The sequence below is a fragment of the Corvus moneduloides genome, chromosome 6 (genome assembly GCF_009650955.1).
Source record: "Corvus moneduloides isolate bCorMon1 chromosome 6, bCorMon1.pri, whole genome shotgun sequence".
Taxonomy (NCBI): domain Eukaryota; kingdom Metazoa; phylum Chordata; class Aves; order Passeriformes; family Corvidae; genus Corvus; species Corvus moneduloides.
This window is the reverse complement of record NC_045481.1, coordinates 50,273,808-50,295,501: the sequence shown is the minus strand read 5'-3', so window position 1 is coordinate 50,295,501 and position 21,694 is coordinate 50,273,808. Positions and strand designations below refer to the sequence as shown.

Genomic DNA, 21,694 nt, shown 5'->3' with positions numbered 1-21,694 from the left:
TTCATCTTTCCTAGACATTAAGCCTTTAAACAAGTTGGGATCTACATAATCTGCGTTGAAGAAAATACAGTTTTACTTAACATGAACACCCTGCTCAGTCAAGCTAGTTCCAGTAAATCAGATGATGTTCTTATCAACCTATTCCAGACACGTCTAACTTTTTTGGTTGGAATTTTTTTCTGCATTTTTTTTCCTGTAATACACAACTGAGAACAGGAACTGGCACAAAAGCAGTGGTGCCAGCTAAACTGAATTGTAGGGGGACATTTTTCAAAGGTTACACTATCATGTTGTTGAATTTGAAACAAGTCACTGGAATGGCCACAAAAACCCCACAGTTTCTGCTTGATATCTTTTGTTTCTATTTTTTACTTGAGAATATTACTTTTATCCCAGTTGATATAAATAATAATAATTAAATAACAGCTTATTTACATGGTTTTATAGCTGTGGGGGATCAAGACTATTTCTGTTCATTTGCAGGTAGTGTTTGATGATTTAGGATTCTGTCAATAAGATAATGCTTACAATTAATTTTAAAATGAACCAGTTGAACCAGTACTGTGCTAGAGCTCAAGTGTCAACTACATATATACATGAAATACAATAAATCCTGAAGTATTACTTCAAAATCCAACCAATTTGTCTAATTTGTGGGTTAGTACACACATAAGTAAATAAGCACCTGAATCATTCCAAATAAGCATACAGGGAGTTTCATTTGGTGTTTTACTTTTTCCTCAACAGCACTACACTAGTTGTTCCCAATGATGTTCCAAGCAGAGCATTCCAAAGAGTCACTCGTGCAGGAAAGCAGTTGAGCTAAACTCAAGTTGCCAGCTCTTTTCTAATTTTAAGTCTAGCTTTCCCATTCTGAAGCAAGCATTCTTCTCCAATACTAGTTAAAAGAGCTTATCTAATGTAACTTTCATTTTTCCCTTAAACATCTGGGAAACTTCATTTCTCTAATCAGTTTCTTACTTTCCTCCACTAATTACAATCTTGTTTTTTCTACGTATATCATTTCCTGTGTGATAATTTTTTCATCATTGGGTTTCTTGCTCTTTATATATTTCCTAGATGCTGGTGTTCAAACTCAGAAAATGCAGCTTATTTACATTGTCCCTGTTCTCCTCAAAATACTCAGCTAAAATGTGCCTCAAGAAGTTATTTGCCTCTATGTATATCAGAATATTTAGCATAGCTTCCAAAATGCCACCATTTGTTGCCCTGATAGATCCATCCAAAGCAAATTCGGGGTTTTTAATTTAACATGGTGAGACGCCCTTCAGAGAACTTGGCCACCAGCTGTTCCTCTGCTCGGGGAGGCCAAAGTCACACGCAAAACAATGACGCTGTCAGATAAACACCACTTCTCCCTTTCACTTTCCCCACTTCCTCTTCTTCCTTTCTCTTTCTCCTTTGCCTGAGGCCATATCCTAATCCCATTCCCAAAATTAAAAGGTTTCTTCCTTTCTCTATGGCTCATTAAATGTTACCCCATAGACCCCATAGAACTACATTGCTACAGGGGCTCAGCCTTTAAATTTGGAATACTTGCAGATTTTATCTGTATTTTCATTCTTGTATCACCACAAATCCTTTCATATAGCTTTCAGGCTATTTCATGCACAACAGGCTAAAATCTGGACTTGGTAAACTCTTTCACCGAGACAGATACTGTAGTCACATCATGTGAATACTGAATTCCATTCTACAAGCAAATCAGAATTTTTTTAAGTACTACCAATTTAAGTAACAGCACACAACCTAGCAAAAGTTATTAAATGCTGAATACAGACTTTCTAGTTTCCACAGTACTAAACTATCATTTAAAAGATTTTGCACAACTCTTATAATAAGCTAAATAGTAAAGACTACATTGAAAAAAAGAAACGTTTATCATACCTACTTCTTAATGTCAGGGGCACAGATTTGAAAGTTTTCCCAAGATAGGACTTTGAGTTTTTAAAAATTACCAAACTATGAGATTATATTCAACTGATCTAGTGGTTTCATTTGCATTTCTCTGTATAAACACAGTGGTATATTTACCAAACATTCATTTCCTTCTAACCCCAGATCATAGATTTTTGAAAACCCCCCCAAAAACAAAAGTTTCTTAATGAACAGAAATGTGTTCACAATATCCAAACAAATTTAAATAAATTATTCTTACAGTGTGAAAACTAAAATCTAATAAATCTGGATGAAAGTGTTCTGCAACATAAAAGTTCCTTTAAACCTCCACAATATGTCCAAGCACAACTAAAGACAGACTTATGTAATATATTAGCTTGCAATTGCAAAGGACTCTCCAGGTTTTGTAATCAGTTCTCACACTTAACCGCAAGCCAGGAAAGAATTGTTATGATATTTCACAGTTACATGCATAGTGTAGCTTAGAAATATGGCTTAGAAACGTATCTTCTTACCAAAGTTAAACACAAGTTTAATTTCTTTCATTCATTTGAGGAAACTGAGGATCAACATACACTGTTTCACATGCTGATACTTTAAGTAAAACAACAAGGATTCTTTTAAAAACTAAACTCTCTTATAATGAAAAACAGAAAGAAAAGATTTTGCTCTTTTAAGATGATTAGCTTACCTGGTTTTGCCATTCCACACCGACAGCCCGAACAATATTATCAGCTCTTCAGGTACTAATTCTTGCTAACTGGAAGGATATTTTCTCTCTTGCTGGATTAATAATCAACTTTCCTGATAGTTCATTTGCAATTCTCTGCTGGTTAACCCTTTGCAGGGCTCCCATTTTGAACTAAGCAGTCTACACTGTTCGGCTCATTGTAATACAAAAATAACAAAACATAGGCTATCACATAAATGAGAACTAAACAACAAGCTAAAGAGAAAATTAAGAATAGGTTATCTTAAAAAACTAAAAGCTTACAAATACTTAAAGCAAGACTTCCTTTCTCTGAAAGACTCTAATTACTAAACCTAGTTGCTGGTAAAACAATGCATCAACAACCTGGGAGCTGTAAAGTCCAATGGCTCATACGATCGTGCACTCCCAGGAAGCCACAGTTCGACCTCTCATCTTCAGCCAGCGAGTAAGTATGACACATGCCTGCCTAATTCTGAAAATAACATCTTTTATTAGTGACTAGTGTGCTGAGAAATTGCCACAGTTATCAGTTTGTGCAAGGCCACCCATCTGTGTTGTCAGAAAGCAAGAGTGGCCAGGAGTAAAAATGAGATAAGAGAGGCCCAGAAAAGCTAAAAAAGGGGAGTTCAAATGAGGTCAGAACAGTTTAAGATGGGATACCTAAAAATTATATGTAATTTTATTTTTCAAGTGTAATAGTAGTAAATTACATATATGTTATCAATTTCATAAAAATTCAATACAGTTCTGGCAGCTCTGTTGTGATACGAGTAAAAACATTATAAAACAAACCTGTTAAAAGGGTTCAGAGAGCTCATATAAGAATGTGGAACATTCTGGAAATGTTCACCTAAAGAAACTAATCTTTGGGGGATATGTGATAGATCTCAGGATGTGCTTTGATTGTGGACAGAGGTAAGAGGAAAAGGAAAAATACACTTGTTGCACGGATGACTAAGGCATAATGCTATAAAAATAGGGAAATTATAAAGGGGGGGAAAAGTCTTTCTGAAAAACAGTGAATTGGGGTTTTTGGATGCTCTTGGAAAAATATAAGAGGTGACAGCTCTATTCACTAACAGAAATGCTTTCCTCATGAACTCCACTATAGCTGTTTTATTAAATAATACGACAGTAGTTCTGGATTTTTCCTTAAAACAAAGGCACAGAGTCTCCTAAAGCTTCTGCAAAGCACTGATAGACTTTATCTATTTCCCTTTGCATAAGAGTAGTCCTATAGCTAATCTCTTTTTACACAACTATAGGTCTCTGCTCTCTATTCAGTAGTGCCTAATACAGTTTGCTGTAAACTTTCTGCAATATGTGCTGTAGAATTTATGATTAAATGCTAGAAAGTTTTGAAGCAAATTTATTTCATATTTATAGCTAATTTTATTCTGTGTTTGAAGGAAAACCTTTTAAGAATGCCAATAATGTGAGAAAGCTACAACAACTACATTTATTGTTAAGTATCACATCAGTGGTACTCCTGGGGGCTCCTCTTCATGGGAAGAAAGCTTAAACAACATTTTCTAACACATTGGATTGCTTCCCAGAGATGTGATGGCCTACAGAGGCAGTGCTGAACAAAGCAGGCTGGAATAGTAAGTCAGTAAACAACCCTTTTCAGAGGATGGCCACAAGTAAGTGCAACTTTGTTTAATAAAGGCGAATTATAGTTATCTTTTGTTCTTTAGTAGGTGCATTATCTTTCTCTCCTGTTCCACCTGACTAAACTGGTAGTATCTTTTCTATCACCTGACTGAGTAGTTGGCTGGAAATAATGGGACCAAACAATCCACTATTGTTACAAGAGACAATGACCTTTCATGTCCTTGGAGCTCACCATGACCTTTCATCTTTCCTATCCTCCAATGGTCTCTTCTAACAACTAAAACTACACCCCGTTAGGCTGAATTCCAGATTGTCATAAAAAGCCCCTTCCTTTCGAAACAAAACCAATTTTTACACCAAGGTGGAGGAGAAACACAGGTCCATTGTTCCCGCACAGATGGAAGTTAGAGTTACTAAGGCAACAGCTCTAATCCCTCTTTTTACCACCTTTTTCACATCATTGGCCTATCAAGTGTGCTACCTTTTAACTCATAAGCTCAAAAGCTGGTAGTCTAACTGACTGCCCTAATTAGCTACGATTTTCACAGTACAGACAACATGATGAGCTAATCGAAATTTGCAAAATAATGACGTACCTCCAGCAAATATTCCTCCTCCTGAGGCCCAGTCTTAGAATAACAATAATGAGACCATTATTAGAGGAGGGCATTAAAATGCTGCACTGCTGCTAAACAGAGAACTTAATTGTTCTGGTCTTGTCCATTGAATCAACAACCTATTGTTGTGGACTTGAAAAATAAAGGACTGGAGAATGGGTGCCATAATGATTGGTCTGTGCTGCCATACCAGCACTCTGTAGAATTGTTTTCCTTTTGAAACTCTTGATGGACTAGTAGTTTTGTTTAAAAGTAATATAAAAGCCAATTGTCTGCATAAAAAGTCCTATTTATTGAAATCTTTAGAAGCAGTTGCATGGATTTGTTCATGACCCCCAAGATAAAAACATAGAGACCATAATAATGCTATTTGTGGCGACCACTGCTTGTAGTGACACTGCTTGTAGATAACGCTGTCCTGTCTAGCTACTGCAAAAGGAAGGAAGGCATTTCCTTTGCAGACAGAAATCATGGCAGAAGGTCAAATAGTGGACAGACCCAATTCATCTGTAAAATGAGGATGTTTTATCAAAAAAAAAAAAAATGGCCTAGTATGTTTGGTCATCATTTACAATTCAGGGTTTAGGACAAACTGATAAAGGCATCTTTAATCAGTCACAGCACAGGACTTTTTTTTGTTGATTAGTTTGTTAGATGTTAAAAATGACAGACTTTTTTTCTTCACATCTAAAGAATTATACCCTAAATTTTGTCATTGGGAAACTGAATAATGTACACCTTGATATGCAGTGACTGAACTGATGCAAATTGTAGCTTACTGTTAGCTTTGTATAGTCTTTATTTAAATTTGGGACTGGGAAGAAGAGACATCTAAAATCTCTGACATGCCTTTTAATCTTGGGGTTTTTTTAGTTGTTAAGAAATTAGAAACTACAACTTCTCACAAAATGTTTAAAACAAACATGGTCTTGAGAAGAAATATTTTCCGAAATCAAAAATCATAGTTTTATTACATAAAATCGCTGTTAATTAACACTATCCTGGATTCCTCTCTTAGCTTTCACTTCAATAGGACAGTTGAAAACACATAAGCGACAATAGATTTACACTTTGGAATGGAAACTAAAATCACATCTTATTGTATTCTTGTAGTTACGCCTCTTAATGCGTCTTTCTACACACAAATTGCTCAAAAAATAAGCTATGACTCTAGATTAATATAAACAATGAAAAACTGTACTATTTGGCCTTGCAAGAGTTTCCACTGGTAGTATTCTATTGATTTCAATGGGGAAAAAGTTTAGGGTTTAATTTTTCTCATTCCTATCAACATATTGTAAATCAAATTGAGAAAAATAATTGTGAACAGGGAAACAAAAAAAAAAAAAAAAAAAAAAAGAGAGAGGAAAACTTAAAGATTAACCCAAAAGTTATTTTCAGCAGTTCTAGGAACCACTCATAAAATGTAAAGTTTTCTTGCATGCATTTGCAGAATACCTTTTCTTTAAATTCCTTTCTTTTGTAAATTGAAAAATGCCTAATATAAAGTAGTATTAAATTGTAAATAAGACCTCTTGCTTCATTCAATCCATGCTTTGCTTCATTTATCTTCATCTTGTTAGGCTAAATTAATTAACAATCTCTGTGTTGCACACTTTCTCTTTTCATTACATCAAATAATGGCCTGGATATGGGAGAAAACCCTCACCACAGGGATCTTGAAATGCTACCTTGAGGAAGAGTCTCTTATATATGCATTGCTTTAGCAATATTAACTACCTGGATGTTATGACATTTATTAAATGGATTCTTCAACCCTTCACCGCTGTAAAATAACTGTTCTGATTTTATGAGAAACAAAAATATTTTTCAAAAAATCAGGGGCTTGCAATAGAACATGTTTACAATTTGGGAGCCACAAGTACTAGAAAGAAAGAAACTACATAAATAGCTTTAATCAATGTTTTATTTAATATAAAAAACCTGCAACTTGAATACAATTACTGGCCAACTGTGTATACAGTCTCAAATATTACTGTGTCAAATTACTCAAACCAAGCTGCCATATCATCTGTTTGTGAATGTTCTGTATATAATTAATTGAGTGTCTGGGACAGTTTCATTGGTAAATCTGGTTATTTAGATATTGTAATGGGGAGCAATGTGCTAAACTATTAGGCAAGTTTTCTTCCTTTAACCTACATTATGGCATCTAGAGTAAAAGGACAAAACAGTAAAGCCTTTTTTAATCTCACCCTGATCAAACAACCCTCTTTCTCCAATCACAGCTTTGTGCGTGATATCTTTCTGCTAGTGTTTCTTATTTAATTAAAACAGACACTGACAGAAGGACATGGATTAGGACTGTAATGATGCATTTACTTAGATTAATCGGAGGCTCCTTTTGGAGTAATGGCTTAAACAAAGAACAAAAGGAAATTGTTATGAAACAGCCTTTTATCCCAGGCAAAGGTCAAATTATGAGGTTTTTAATTTTTTCAGCCTCTGTTATATTGGACCTTTCTACTGGAACATGAGAAGTGCTTCTCTCCCCTTCTCCCCCGAGCCAAGCCAGTTATTATAATACAGCCATTAAAGCTGCAAATTAAAATGTCTGATTTTAAACCAGGTTGCTTAGCTTTCAAAACCCTCTAATTAGCATGTTGTGCGTTGTTGTGAGGGAAAGAAACCTAAAATGCTAATGACCTGCTGCCAGGTGACCACACTGCTGTGCAAAATAATACAGACTCATTCAAGTAGTAGTAATACCAATAACACCCAGCTCTTATGAATTACCCAGCTCCAGGTCAGCTCTGCACCACATGTGCTTAAAGAAACAAGCGTGCATCCAGCCAAAGATCAGAGTTCAGTAGTCAGCACAAGAGATTGTTGTATGTTAACTGGGAAGAAATCTGTGTCCATTCAGACACTGTAAGGCATGAGAAAAACATTTGAAATCACCATGGGCCAGGTGATACTTGGGCCAGGCACAGAGAAAAGCACAGGATGGAAAATTCTTCCCCTTTTGGGCAGAAGCTACAGATACACTTCTGTATATCTCAAAGGAGACAGCCCCAAATTGCTGTGATAAATTCTGCTTCTGTTCTTTGTTCACAAAAGGGCAGCAATGCACAAAAACACCCCAAATACAGGTATATTTTTGCCCTCTCCCAGTTTACCATCCATCGCAGCAAGGTCATTGAACACACAAAATTAAGTTAGATCATGATATTTCCTTAAAATATGCAATAGGAGAAAGTCTGGTAATGCGTCTTCAAAGACTCAAACCAAATAGAAAACATTTCCTTAAACCTCATGGTACTTGAGGCTCTAGGTTTTTGAATATTGGATTTTTAGCAAACTTGCTTCACACAAAATTTCAAAAGAAAAGAACTCTCACGTTCCGGTGACAAAAAGAAGCTTTCAGTAACTTCCTTTTTCGAAACTGTAGAAATATTCATCAGTCTTCTGCGCCACCAAAATTGTACACAGACCCAATCCTCCTCCTGCCACACAGTCCACATCTCTGGCAGGCTGAAATGTCACCCAGCACCCAGAGGGACACAACCTGATACCAACAAAGAAGCAAAGCTTTGCCACCAGTGCCAACACTGGGTCCAAACAGCAGCAGTAGAGGCAGCTGTTCAGCACCGCAAATAATACCATCCTAAAAAGGCCAAAATCATTAGTAGTCAAGATTAACCCCACTTGACTTGTTTTTTACCAACAGTTGAGGGAAAAACTACTTTCTCTGTAACTTGACATCTTCACCACAAAGATCGCAGCCTTCCAGACATACCAGCACAGCGTTGACAGCGTTCCTCAGAGGTCACAGTAGTAGGAAGTCGGATAAGATGTTGAACAGCTATGCTGGCCTTGGTGTCTGCTCATTCCCAGAGGTCTTCTGCCTTTCTCATGTGATCCCTAATTGATCGTTAAGGGACAAAAATGACTGCAAAGTGTCTTTTCAGTCACTTTTAATCCTTTGTAGCGTTATATTTTACATACAAGTTCATCAGTCTGGAGGGAAGGTACTGTGGGAATTCAATTCCCAGTGTCCCCAAAACTGCTGCTCAATGAAAAACGTGATCCAGTTGCTCTCCAGATAAATTACAGAGTGGCCAGGTTAAGCAAATTAAACCATATGCATGGTCCTTTATATATCATAATCTCAAACCCATGCGTCCACGCTCTGTATTGTTTGTCTCCTTTTTACACAGATTCTGCCACATTGCTGCCACCATATTCCCTCACCATATAGTCCCAATCCTGAAGAACAAATCGACAACCTGCCTTTGAAAATATTGACATGATTACATGTATGCCACTTAAATGACCTACACAGAAAAGGAAACTACTCTTATTTGCAAAGATAGTAAATTCAATTCACTTAACACTCAAATACCTGTGCTGCTTAAAAAGTAGCAAACAAAGCATTAATAAAATAATAATAAAACCATATAGTAGTATTCAGTCTGGTTAGAAATAGTCTGAACTTCACAGTAGTCTTCTACAACTTTAAGATATCACTGTCATCAGCCAGTAGTACCATTTATTTATTTTTTTAAACTTCTGTTCAGCCAAGATAATCACATCTTAAGATACGTGAACCTGTTTTCACAGACACATGTATCATCGACCAGTATTCTTTGGCTGCCTATTAGTTGTTATTTTTTCTTGAATAAAACCACCTCTGTGAGACAGAAAACACACTGCTAAGTTTATTTATAAAGGACAAAAAAAGAGCTAGCATCTAATGAAAAACAGACTTTGTGCATAGTGATAGGTGGCTCTGTCCTTTACAACTCACAGTCAGGAAATTCTCATTATGTTCCTTTGTAGAATTCATCCTAACAGTGTGCTTTAGAGGCATCTTGGTATGGCTACTGCATTGATATGCACAATGCAAATACACTGTTTCCCAAAAGATCTATTTATTCCTTAAAATATATTAAGTATGCCAATGCTCTTTTAGTGAACAAGTAATAAAATCTGCATTAGTATCCTACACAGAATATGAATTCATGCTTTAAGATCAGAGCTGCTTAGATAGCAAATTATCTGCATCATTTCCCATTTAGCAGCTAGAGAGCTGTCCAGGTACAGTCTGTGCCTCCATGAATATGGTACTTCATGTCCTGTGGTTATTGCTGAGTATCCATGTATTATGTAGAAAAACATGTAAAAGAACAGCAGTAATCTAAGAATTCCGTGCAGAAGCCTGACAAGAGCCAGGCTGTCAGAGCAGCAGCTAGTGGCATGGCATGGTAGATACACTGGTAAAGCACTCAAATACTACACAATCCTGCTGCTGTGGTCTGCAGAGCAAGGCACTGATTGGCCTTGGACACATCACAAATTCAACCGGGTCCATTAAGCTATACCTCTGAGGGGCTACAGTGCTCTGTCACATTGACCCTGGGAGCTCTGGTGGCCAACACTGAGCAAAGACAATCTGCTTCCTCACTTTCATACAGTGGAGCAAAAGTCACAACATGCTCTGCACTGATGGACAGCAGAATAAAATGTATTTCCAGGAAAAAAACCATCATCAAATTGTTGAAATTTCATGCATAATAAGTACGGAGATTTGACCCAAAGACATGAAGAAAAGGGAAGTGAGTTCCTGCTATGTTTCTTTACTCAAGTAGCCCCCTGCATCGGTGTATGGTTATATGTATGTATATGTATCTATATAATTGAACCTGTATAGTATGGGAATATATATACATAATAGAACCCACACAACAGTCATACAATGGAACCAAATTCTCTTGTCCAAATTAACAGCTTGCACAGAACAGCAATTTTCTCTATCTTCATATACCATGAAGAATGGTTCTTATCTCTGAGCACCAGCAGCTGCTCTCTGGGTTTGCCCCACTATGCACAACCTCTCTCAGTTTTTTCCTTGTTTCCTTCTCTACAGGTTCCCTGCATACCTGGTCAGTCCATATTGACATCACTGTATGCACAGCTTTGTATGTCTGTCAGCTGAGAGAAAGCAGAACTGTCTGCTCCTTGGGTTTCCAAAACGCTGCATTTGGGCCATACAAACTCTCTCTCAGCCCTAAGAACTACAGGACCAAGCAACTTAGATATTTGAATTCAAGTCAGATTGCCACATTCACCCCTAGAAATTCTTTTAACTATTTAACTCTTTTGCAGTCCTAGATATCCCATCTCACTCCAGAACTCCATTCCCATCTAATTTGTGAGACAATGTACAAAATGGTGCTCAAATCCTTTATAAATTTCTTATTTGGTTTTGGTACCCTACGAATTGGTTTTTTTACCCCTATGAATTACCATTTAACTTCTCACCCAACATGTTAAACTCTCCTCACAATTAGAACCTTCATATTTTTATACCTGCTAATTTTTTAAGTCCTGAGGATAAACTAGATAAATTATGGAAGAAAAAATATCACACAGTCAACTCCAACCTTCTGGTTATTATCACTTGACGTCAATAAATGATAAGGTTATTATATTCCAAACTCTCTTTTGCAAGAGAATACTGATCTATGCAATTTATCACTTCTTTTATAATGAGTGTCAGAAATTAATTTGATAAACTATTTCATATTTACATATATATATATACACACACACACACACATATATAATGCAAAAAGAACCTGTTAAGGGATTTCAGTTTGCTGTTGAAGCCACCATAGCTCAGAGAGAGAAACCACCATGCATATACAATTACAGTGTCAGACTTACACCCACAAGATAACCATGTGGTGAACTTCGATATCTCCTCATAAAATGATTCACTAGGTAACATTTAGCATTTGACCTACAATTTTCCCACTAGTCAAAATTTTCCAATCAGTATTCTCTAGTGAAGGAAGCACACAAAAGTGCAAGGCCTAGTTTTGACTCAGCATCTGACATGCTATTTACCTCTTTATGCCTGGGTTTACCTCTGTGTAAAACAAGGGAAACAACATCTCTATAAATCACCTTTCTAGACTGCTTTGAGATCTCCTGCTAAAAAGGAGGAATGAGAGAATCTGAATCTCTAAGCAATATGAAACAGGGATCACTTCAAAATGAAACCAGATAAAGAGAGAGAAAAGTTTGGGGAGTTGCTTGGTTTTAATTTTCTTTCTCTAATGTTGGCATTTTCAATACCCAATCAGCCAGTCATACCTCTGCATTGTTTTATTAAAAAGTGGATCTGAACAGACAATTTAATCAAGCCAGGACAGTGACTGCACTTTGTTTACACAATATATCCTGTCCATATCTGTCTTAGATTCAGACCAAAGTCCTGCTCCAGCTGCATCAGCTTTCAGGCTGACAAATCTTTCTGAAGCTGTGCCACACAGTGTTTCAGACCTGGAAAGTGCTGCAAACAGGCACTTTCACTACACTTCTCAAAGCCCCATATATCAAAGTTTCACACATTAACATCCCTCAAAAGGTACACCTGTTGCAGTTTAATGATATGCACCTTCCAGTCTTTGAGAACTCTTTTTTTTCTGCCCATATAATTATCAGGATTTAAAATCTTTCCTTTCTAAAGAGTGGCAACTAAAATATAACCTATCTAGAAAGAGGATACTGTAAACCACAGCACAGAGACTCATTTATAGCTCACTCTCAAAGAGCTTAGGGTAATAGGTTTTGAAAAAGTGTCGGTTTTGGTACATATTAATATTTTGGGGTATATCTAAATTTTTAGGAAATGTCTATTGCAACACAGCTGAAAACTATCATACTCATGGAAACTAAAGTAATTCAGTAAGCAAAGTAATGCAAATAAGTAAAACCACCTACATTTTTAATTACTGCAATCAATTTCAAATTCCACCAAGATAATTTAACATATCTATAAAAGTTTTGCTGGTAACCAGAGAGAATGAACTGTACAACTACCTGGTTTCTCCAACATTTGTGAAAAATATGATTATCCCAAATGGGTTTTGAAATTATTATCCCGACTGAGTTTCTATGATTTTTATATTTATATATATGTATGCACACCTTGCATGTGTGTGCAAACATATATATGGAGGTATATACACCCACATGTACAGCTACATTTAAACAAAATCATTAGGTCGTGTTTTCAGCCTATTTTTCAAAACTCACCACTTAGAGCAGATGGAAATGCAGAGGCATTTCTCTGCTCTGGTACCTAAAAGAGGACACCACAAGGTGCAGGACAGAGCAAGGGCTGCAGGTGAGCAGCCTCAGAGAACAGATGCTTCAGCAAAAGAGGAAGGAGCAGAAATAAGGAGAGGAGAATGAGAATGGCAACAGCTTGGGTGAGCCCAGGAACTCCCTACAAAACTTCAGGAACTTCTGCCTAGCATCTGTATTTGATGGGAAACATTAGCAAGCACTTCCTTCCAACAGACTTCTTCAGATTAGAAAAGGGATGTGAGAATTTAAAGAGTTAGATGCATAAATTTATTGCAAGGTGTAAAATAACTCCCATATAGAGCAAATATCTTAAATCCTAGAAATATAGCATTTTGCTTTATTTTTTTCTGTTCAAGCCAGCACCTTTTGTCATAATGAAATGCACAGTCAGCCTTCACTTGGTAAAATATTTGTGTTGCCATGCAGTTAAACAAATGTTTTTTCATTTTCTTTTAAAATAACCTCCCACCCATGATTCTCTAAACAGTGGTCCATCAGTCCAGCTGCATAACATGTACAAGCTGAGCAGTTAAGTCTCCTCTTGCCCCCATTAAAAGGGTTCTTTCATTATTTCATTAGCCAGAACACATGGGGAACCAATAGGACTTCAAAAATAATGGAGTACATCTGAAAGGAATCCTGATTTCTTAATATTCCCACATTCCACTATAACCCACAGCATCTGATCAGCATTCGGCATCACAGTTTTAGCACAGGCAAGTACAGAAGACCAAGGTAATCTTTCTTTATTTCTTTTACACGTGGATATCCATAACTCCATTCAGTGCTCTTTTTCTTCTATTTTTATTCTCCTCGATTCTTTATATAAAATATGAAGGACTCACAAGTATGATTATCAAATTTATGGTGCATGCCTGTTACACAACACATTACTATCTCGCAGTTGTCTGCCCTGCAGTGGGGAAGATTTTCATAGTGTTTAAATGGGCCAGATCTATGGTTAAAATATTCTCATGTTTATGTGTTTTTCTTTATCAACTAGTAAAAAAATCATATTTTATTCCACTGCAGGGCATTTGGTACAATTAAATGGAAAGGCTTTGCTCTGGTACTTCTTTGAAAAGAATCATGACCAAAAAAGACAATTTTAGGACACGTACCTGGAAGATGATAAAGAAAATCTCACTATTTCCATATGAGGCAATATCACAACCAAATATATCTTGTTGATATTTAAAATCTGAACATATTCCCTTCTGTAATTCTTTCATCTGTGTGCACAATTTATACAGGAGCTTTGAGAAGGGAAAGAATGAAATGTTTTCCTTTAATCCCAAGGGGGTTTTAGATGGGGTTGTTTTTGTTGGGTTTTTTTAAATCATTATACTCTCCCTTCCCATCACTGGTGACCATCACTGCAGCACCACACCTCCAGCTGTGAGCTTGAACAGACAGCTCCCTGAAGCCAGAGCAAATGCTGCTTTTCTGATTTAGAGCAAGGGACATTGGAAGTAGGGGGGAAAAGCTTAAGCTTCCCTTCCTTTTGTATTTCAGTGTCACCTCTCCAATGGAGCATATGACACAGCAACATAGGCAATATGACAAATTACAAGAATAGCTGCAGCAATTAAGATTACAGAAATTATCAGATCTTTTAGTGGCAATTAAATATTGTGTCATCTTCAGAGGGAAAATGCTTTAAATCACATTTTACACAACATATTTGGTAAGCCAGACACCCTAATTTCTAAGGCTTTTGTGTTACAGACCACAAGATGAAATTCTGCGCACCTGATGTTTCTCCTCTCAGGAAAGACTATTGGCTAAGAGGAAAGGAATTCCCACTTGCAGGAAATCCAGCACATGGTAGACACAGCCAGACAGAAGGACGGATGGAAAGAGGGTAAATATCAACAAGTAAGAGGACAGATTACTTTGGCTGTTGTGCAACAGTTACAGAAAAAGAATTTAAAAGAAAAGTGGTTTTTTTCTCCCATGAAGTCCAGAGTACACATTTAATTATAGTGAGCACTGACTTAATTTTCCAAGACTCAGCCTGAGACAACAGCAGCTGACTACAAGCTCAGCAGTGAGAAGCCTAAAATTAGTGTTTTTAAAAGTCTTTTTATTCTCATAAAATTTGTACATTAAAACTGACATTTTAAAAGGTTACTTCTGTGGAGAGGAACTAGCAGCTATCAAAACCTAAAAACACCAATCAAATGCAAACGTGTTTCAAAGTAAACTCCGGATAGCGCAGACAAATCACCGTGCCAAGCAGCGGCGCAGAGCGGGCGAGAGCTTTGGGAAAAACTATAAATTAGGTAAATCTTCAAGTTATAGTATTACTGCATCAAAGCTGTGGTTTAGACATCCTAGTGCTAACTGCCAAACTGGTTGCATTATTCTATGTTGTTAGCCATACTAAGTGGATTTCCAACCACTTCAAACAAATTATCAATTCCAATTGAGCAGGTTTGTGATAGAGCCAGAGAAAAAAGCTTTCTTTTAAAGCTTGCCTGCTCTATTTTTCTGCCCTACTGTAAAATACACCTTATTTGTATGGATTTTATATACTTTCAGGTAAGAAAAACCAGCTACTCATTAACATGTCCACAAGTGCATTAAAATTACATTCACCCCAGTCTTTTATATGTTAGTTTGTTTTTATCTATCACATACAGCTGTAAGTAGAAGAGACAAGTTAGTCCAAGGACATAATGTCTTTCAGGCTCTATAGCACTTAGCAGGTTACTGGGCCTCCAAGGCCTCACAGATTTAACCAAGACTTTTCACACAATCAGGTAAAGAGAGCTAAGCCAGTCAGCAGATGTCCCATTCAGATAACAAAGAGAATATTTTAGTGACAATGTGAGAAAACAACAGTAAAAATGGTAGAGAAATCCACTGAACCGTAGAGCTCTTTTTTTCTTTACAAAGAACTGTTGACTGGAGTTTGACTGTGACATTCACTGTAGTCCTCAGTGAAGGGAAAGTCAGTTGTACAACCTTTGTCACAAGAGATCTAAATAACCCACTGTAAGAATCAACTCCAACAATGCTGGGCAGTTTTCTATATTTTAATTTCCTCTCTGGATGTAGCATGTCTTCTTAGAAGAGCCATTAAAACGCCAGGTTGGTTTATGAAAGATTCCTGTCACACGTGTCATCACTAAGCTGATCCACATCATCCTTAATGATTCCATGATCCTATTGCTGCAGTTGTTCCTTCAGTTTCACCTGAACAAAATGCAAATTTTCTGTGTCCTCAAGTCCAAGTTAGCAATTTTAAAACTTTCAAACAAGAAATGGCTGTTGGTATCCAAAATGTCTACACCTACTTGCAAACCAGTGAAGAGGTAAAAGCACTGTGGTGTGAACAAAGCCAGTTTTAGCATTTGTTAAGGTCACTTCAGTTCCTCAAGTGGCTCTTCTTAGAGACCATTACCTCAGCTAAATACGCACACCAAACCATAATAATAATGGAGATAACCCATCTGAAGAATCCAGTTTGGGGTGTGGTTTTGAATTTGAATCAGGGAAAAGATGACTACACACTCCATGTTCTTGCTCTTATCTAAGGCCAAGTCTAAATAAAGAAGAATACTTTTCAGTTATCTTGGACCACATTTCAATGGTAAGGGAACTGTGAATGAAAGAAGTTCACAAAGGGGACTGTTAAACATTAAAGTATAGTATAATCACTGTGTGAATTAGTCATAGCCAGTTTAGGCACTGTCCAACCCACTTTCCAACCATCTGCAACAAATGTGCTCCATTAAAACAGAACCATATGGAAAACAAGCTAGCAATTAACACAGCTTCTATGCATACCTCTAATACAGCACAGATTTCAAACTCTGAGTGAAACTGACTGCTGAATTACTTCCATATTGCTGCTGTTTAGACCTTGGCAACACATATTTATCCTCACTCACTACAGTATGTCATCCCAAGATACTGCTATATCATCAAAATAAGCATGAAAAAACCACCCACAACTGAGCCACTCATTGTGGTTTATAGCCTCTGTTAATAAAATATTTGCAGATCAAAGTATAACAGACTTTTTCAAAGATGCGTAATACATTACTTACCAGTCAGTATCAAGACTAATAGCTAATGCAGGGCAAATCAATTAATTTAGTTGCTAATTGGTGATATCTTGTACTGTGATAAAAAAGACAGCTTCAGGTTTGAGTAGCTTTCTCCTCTCCCAGATTTTCTGAAGTGCTAGAGATGCTGCACTTAACACTGTGATATTTCCAATCCAAAAGGGACACGCAGAAATCCTTGTTCAAAAACTCAGAGCCCTTAAAAGTGACTCAAGGATAGTGAAATTTTGGTTATGTTTCTTTAATAAAATAATGAAGCTAGAATACCTCACAATTTTATATGTGTACAAGATGCAGAAAGTGAAGCTTACTATAAACAAAAAAAAACTGATTTGACGGAAAATCAAGTCAAAGTGAAGTGCCAATGCTCAGTACATACTATATGTTCCTTTCTACCCAGTCCATCAGAACTCTTCACCTGAAAAGCCTGGCTCTTTTATTCAACCTGTAGACATTTGTTCAGTTATGCCCAACAGTTCAGCCTACAAGGTTTGGTAGGGACATAAAGCTCCACAGAATAAGGTAAGTTGGCAGAGGCCTCTGGAGGCCTCCAGCTCACAGCAGCTCACATTGCTCAGGTAAAGAAAACTTAAACACTGTATTAGGAAAAAAAAATTATACCTAAATAATAAAAAACCCCATACTGAATATTTAAAGCATGCCACTTCTAGTGCAAATTAAGCTGCTTTAAAACACATAATATTAAAACTGGGGGGGATTTTATACTTGTTGGGGTTTTTTTTTAGTAACTGGAATTCTAGTTCAAAGCACCTTTATTTCCTCAGTTATCCAGAATGAAGTTAAAAAACTAACTACAAGCATGATTTTGCCACAGACTTCCCAATAGTCCAAAGAAGAGATTAATTTCATGAAACAGTACCTACACAATTTCAAAAGCACTAAAATTCTTGAAGCAGCCTTTCATGATTCTAGGTCATCATGAGCCACACAGTTTCCAAAGACCCACAAGAAAACATGACGAGCCTTGAAACAAAAGACTTAGAGGCAGAATTTCCCACATTAATTTAACTCTGCTCACACAGAAGTTTCTCCCCCATTAATCAGTAAACAAGAAGAACAAGCTCCACATTTCTTCCTGTGTGCTTTTCATGCCTTCAAAGGTTTGAACACTGACAGCAATAATACACAAGCCTAATACATTGATGAAACAATATAACTTATATATTATTATACAGGCCCATAGCTGCTGCTTAATTTTGTCCTTAAAACTGTCAATTGCAATAGTTATATAGAAGAACATATGACGTTTGATGGATTTTAATTGCCAGCATTTCAAGTTGTGTAATTAGGCTTCAATTTTCATTTTTTCCAGAGAGGAAAGTTCTAGAAAGCTTTGTCCTGAAGATTTCTTCCATATATTACACACTCCTAGGCTTAGGCACATTAACAGAAATTAAAGGATATAAACAAAAATCTTTTTAAAATTCAGGGTGTGGGGAGACATTATCAGCAATATTTAAATACCTAATAAAAACAAGGGCTTAAAAATATGCCTAGAGCATCTGAAAGAGCTGAGGTATCATTGAATGGGATTCTGATTAACAACATTCTGGTTTAATAAAAAGAAGGTTTCAGTGACAACCATATTAAACATCAGTTTGCAAATATGACTTTAAGTAAAGCATATGATTGTGTCAAAAACTGGCCTTCTGCTGCTGTATTTATTTTCTACATTCATTAAGTAAATGATAGCCAAAAAGTCAAAGTCCAAAAATATTCAAATGTTATTAGTACTGCAAAAAATGCAATGCTTTGGAATTAGCACCTAAACCTCCTGCATCCCCCATAAATTCTAATTAAATTCCTACTATGTTATTCCTCCTGTTTTCCTCACAGCTGTTTTATATATTTTCACCTGTTTCACTTCCCTTTTTGTTCAAGTAACAAAAAAAGCTTAACCTTCCTTGATTGACAGAAAGGAATAACAATATTTAATTAACATCACTTCATATGTGACAAATTTTAAACACTGCTCAGTCAATAAGGCTCTATGAAAGTATTCCCCCAACATTTTTAAAAGCTTTTTAAGAAAGCTCAGAACACTGTGTTCTTAATTCAAAAGCACATGCCGAGTTAATTATGATCTTATGCTTTGACCAAAAGTAGGATTTGCAGGATTTTCTTTTTCTTAAGTCAAAGGATTCAAAAGTAATTTATGAATGATACTGAAATAATGCACGAATTAGCTGCTAACATGCTGTTAGTTTCAAGTGTTAATTTTTTTTTTTTCATGTGCTGGGAGGGTCAGCATTAAAGTCATGCTGACTTGAAACTCTATTTATACTAAAAACTGCATTAACTAAACAATCATGTTATTCTACAGTCCTCCTACTTACTTTTAGGTTGTTGCTCTTGACTAGGTTACTTGTTTGGGAGATTTCTGCACAATTTCTGCCAATTCAAATATAGACGTTTCCATAGCTAAACAAATACTGTAACAGTGTCACATATACTCTCCCTAGAGTTACTCCTTCTTTATGTACACGATGTTTAATTCAAGTTCCCACATCTGTGTGAGCAGTCTCACTACAGGTGTATACTACTCACATCCTCATATCTCACTGTTGGGTTGTTTAAGCAACTTGCTTTACCATGACCTTGTTGTTACTAACAAAGCAAATTGTTTTACTGTGACCTTGGTATTACTAACACATTTCCAAGGGCTCACAATTTGATTCAAGGCACATTCTTGGGTGTGTGTGCATATGTGCACACAAATGTAAATTGGCCACAATTCAGTAATGTTTATCAAAAGCATTGCTATCTATGTCTCCGTTAGATTTTAAAGAGCATCCAATTTCCTGTAGATTATTGATTTAAAATGTGATCTCAGGCTCTAACTCATGTGGGATCAGCACCATTTATATCCCACACTGTAGCTGACAGGCAGAAAGGGCACTCAGGCTGGAGCAGCTTGTGGCAAAAAGAGACAAGGACGGTTTTCTCTCCCTGACTTTCCCTTTGTGCCATGTTCCTCAAGAGCAGACTGACCAGGCAGAGGCCAATAAACACACACTGCAGGGCCTTCCCTCGCTCCAGCCTTATCCAATCCTAGCTTGGGTCAGGACCAAGCTGATTTTCCCTGAATTTCTCATGGTATTCTACCAGTTTCTATATTAACTTCTTTTTTATCAGTAACAATAAACACTAATAACCATAAGCATTCGTCCAATGTATTCTGACAATCATTTCTGTTAGGATAATTTTAGTACACCATAAAATTATTTCAGCAAGATAAAATTCTCTCAGAAATGGTGGAAGGAGCTATTCTCTAAGAACAAGGTATGTGGAAGATTAATATCCACAGGGCTTTGCCATAATACTATGAACCCTTGCCTAACAGTTTTACATCTATTCTGCCTACTTTATATCTCTTGCCACAGTAACTAAATGAACTCCATGTGACTATTTAGGTATTTGCAAGAGGACTGTGCTTTTAAATCTACAATGCAAAATGTGAAGTCACTTCTGCACTATCCATTCAGCAAATAAATATGATCCAAAAGTAATGTATTCTGCAGCTCATATTTCTACTGCATAATTTCAGAGAGGTTTTTTTCTGTTTGTCCTATTTCAGAGGGTTTGAAAAACATCTTCAGCATATTCAATCATCAGTGAGGCCAGGGTTGCAGAGAAATAACACAATGTTATGATACAGAATTAAGGGAAAGGCCATGCCCATTCAGACTCGGGAAAGTATGGCTCAGTGACCAAAGTGAAATAATGCAAAAGCAGTATAAATTTAGTGACAGGTGAGTTGGGGACATCAAGCCTACATGGTGAGAAAGGGCACTTGGGCATCCAGAGGCAGGGGACTGGGCAATAAAGAGTTCCAGCAAGTACAGCACAAGCCTGTTAATAGCAGTGTCAGACTGGGCATCACAGGGGCCATGAAAATGGGGTAACTGAAGCTCTCAGAACCAAGACAGAAGTTGGTAAGAGCAATCCATCATAAATGCCAGTGCATCCACTTCTGCATCTTGCTGCAAGAGAAAAAGCAGCTTGCCAAGTACCAAGTAATGTTTCAACTTCCATCTGATTTTTTTAATTTTGTATGTAAGACACTTTTATACAGAAAATGTGCAAAACATGCATAGTTTTTCACAGAATAAAATGTCAGTATTACTTTAAATAATGCTTTAAAAAAAAAAGCTGCAATGACTGAAGTGATAGGAAAAATGATAGCTGCTTAAAAATGGTCTCAATGGTCTCTCAAAAAACCCAAAAAATTTTCTGTTTAAGTTTTCTACATTTTAGTTTCTCTTCTTGCAATATCTGCCAACATAATGTAAGGTCGGACTTAGGAATAAGAGCCGATATAGAATTTTAACATTGTTACAGTTTGTCAATTTATTTTTAAGGAAAAGAAGACTCATGGATTCAAAGTGCTATTGGACTTTTTTGTCCATTTTTTTTTATAAATCCCTTGTATCCATTTCAGGGATGAAACAAATCAAGTAAGAAGACAGGAGGAATCTAGACCATGGTAGAATAAAGAAAAAGGGACATAATTAAGGAACAGAGGGAAAAAGCAAGAGGTAAGTGCATACTTGAGTTTTAATGCTGGTACTTCAGTACTTATGTTTTGGGTGCCTTAATTCTATAAAGCATAC

At 36.6% G+C, this 21,694-nt stretch overlaps 1 protein-coding gene across 8 annotated transcripts in view; it reads right to left on the bottom strand.

The window, feature by feature from the left end:
• The window catches only part of SOX6 (SRY-box transcription factor 6), a 373,678-nt gene that overhangs the window by 260,430 nt on the left and 91,554 nt on the right, over positions 1-21,694 (bottom strand). Inside the window, exon 1 of one of the 8 annotated variants that reach the window (XM_032112417.1) lies at positions 2,612-3,106. The exons of the other annotated variants lie outside the window; for them this stretch is intronic. The gene's annotated coding sequence lies outside the window, so the exon portion shown is untranslated. Of the gene's footprint in view, positions 1-2,611; positions 3,107-21,694 lie in introns of those variants that run through there. 8 annotated transcript variants of the gene reach the window in all.